At 38.6% G+C, this 2,408-nt stretch overlaps 1 non-coding gene across 1 annotated transcript; it reads right to left on the bottom strand.

Annotated features, from left to right (window-relative positions):
* Window positions 1-302: 302 nt before the first annotated feature.
* Window positions 303-465, bottom strand: LOC113833332. The gene has a single exon (XR_003480972.1). It is a non-coding gene; the product is annotated as a U1 spliceosomal RNA (small nuclear RNA).
* Window positions 466-2,408: the final 1,943 nt, after the last annotated feature.

Genomic DNA, 2,408 nt, shown 5'->3' with positions numbered 1-2,408 from the left:
GGTTAATTTTTTTTCTGCAAAATATGTCTTTTAGAACATCTTTTGAAAACTTTGTCATGGAAAGACTTCCACATAAAACTGATTAGCTCCCAAGAATTTTTCCTTTTTTTTTGTTCATATTTGGTAAATAGTTCTGAAACTTCAGAATACTTCATGTAAAAGTGGGTTTTCTCCTTTTTAGTTTTCTATTTACATCTTTATTTGACGAAATATCTGAGCTATTTATAATGCCACAAAAATATTAGCCATCTCCATATTGTCTCTAAGTGTACTTTTAATTTTTATTTATTTAATTTTTTTTTCAAGAAGAGCAGAAATGCAGTCACCCACTGCCCCATATTATGCAGCTGAATTTTCTGCATTTGGGGAAATCTCAGGGGTCAGCATATCTGAGTGCAACACGTTAGGCTCGCCCTGGGAAAACCACCTTGGTGATCATGGTATCTCCCCCAGCTAAGTAACTATCCTGAGTGTATTTTTTAATAAAGTGTCTCCCCCCCACACACACACACCTCTGTGGTAAGGACAATTGTCTTGCTGATTTTATGTCTTTGGCCTCTTAACCTAGCGAATATACATGAAAAAAAAAATACTATCCAGACCCATGAGAACTAAACCCAAGAGAGACATCTGGTCATCATAAGGAAATGTAGGACGTGCCAATAGCAAAAAGTCACACTTTCAGGATACCATCTGTTGCTCAGAACTAATGGAGGAGGGAAAGGAGCTAATTGCAAATAAATGACATACACACATGTTGCTGATCAAAACAAAATGGATGGAAAGTGCCACTCTCCCCACTGTTTCAGTTTGACATTGATAATATGAATGCCTTGTGGCTAAGTTAGGAAGTACTTTAAGGGATAAACATCTCAGGAAGAATCAAATATTTGGATATAACATCGATGTCAATTAATTTGAACCATGAAACTCAACAAATATAGCTAGGCTTGGAGCAAATCAATCATTCAATCAAGTAACACTTAATAAACATGTAGAAAAATGTATAGTAACTTTTTGCTTAAGATGATATTTACTATAGGCATGGAAGTCTCTGGAACTCAAAATTTAGACCTATGCTTATTCATATAATGGGCTTGTGGGAATGGAATATTAACTTACTAAGACATGGAGAACCTAAAGAGTCTGTGTTGGGCTGATAGGCAGAAGGAATATATTATATCCGTGTGTGTGTGTTGCAGGGGGCGGGGGACTGTGTGCATGCACGTGTGAGTACGTGCATGTGTGTGCATGACTATGTGTGTATACATGCATATCTGCATGTTAATATAATATATTCTGCTAAATATATACATATGTTACTTACTGTGAGTGAGAACAGACCACAAGATATACAGCAAAGCCCAATTCAAGAGTTTTATTAGTAAAGAGTAAGGAAAGGGAAGAGGTGGTATGCACAGGTCTCCCTGGAAGAAATGTGGCTAGAGAGAGGGAGTGTGGTCTGTATGTCTACTTTTAAAAGTTACTCCGGGCATGCCTATGGGGGCTTATGTAGCCAGGCCATGCAGGCATGCATGCGCATAGATTATGTGGTCAGGCTGCGTGTGCACATAGATTACATAAGGCTGGGGAATGACTAGGCATTTTGCCTGAATGCTGGAGCATGGGTGATGGTGAGATTCCAGAAATGCTGGAAATGATAATAATGTATATTTAAAATATTTATACTCTATTAAATGTATATGTGTTAATTGCCCTCTGATAGCCCTCCCCAACAGCTTTAAGTCTTTTAAGCTCTGTAGGATATACTCTGAAAACTATATCATATTGCAGAAAGAAGCTTTGTGCTTTAAGCCATTGCTCTGACACAATTGTAAAATGCTATGGGTGTGGGTGTTGGAGGAATATTATACACTGTTGGTATTGGTCTTATTTATTCATGGCTTGACTGAAACATTTCCCTTGCCATCTCTAGTGCAAGTTTGAATATTGGACTTCTCTTGGTAGTGACTGGCACAGTAATGATCTGTGTTATCATCTATGTGGCCGGAGATCCTGGTTCTTCAGCACTGACGTGTGTACAGTGTTCTGCTCCAGTCACTGTAAAGATGGTTTCCTTTTTGTTCTGCAAAGTAAAATGCTCTGGAATTTGTCTGACACATCCAAAATCTGCAGCAGCAGGAATTTTGTTTTTCTGGCAATCGCCTGTGACTGTTGGCCTAGCCCCATCTTGACACTGGAAGTGAGATAAAAGATTAGAGATTTGAGGGAGTTAGAGACACTCTTGCTCTTAGTGACTTGGAAGAGAAGCAGATCCCCGAGCACTTTGAAAGGAAGATAAAAGTTTAAAATGCAGCCTTCCTAAACATTCCATTGACACTTCTTCCCCTGGATAATTTCATTTGGAGCTAAAGAAATGGAAGATCCGAAGAAGTACTCTGGCTCCG

Source organism: Cricetulus griseus, assembly GCF_003668045.3.
Source record: "Cricetulus griseus strain 17A/GY chromosome 1 unlocalized genomic scaffold, alternate assembly CriGri-PICRH-1.0 chr1_0, whole genome shotgun sequence".
Lineage (NCBI taxonomy): Eukaryota > Metazoa > Chordata > Mammalia > Rodentia > Cricetidae > Cricetulus > Cricetulus griseus.
This window is presented reverse-complemented; position numbering and strand designations above follow the sequence as displayed.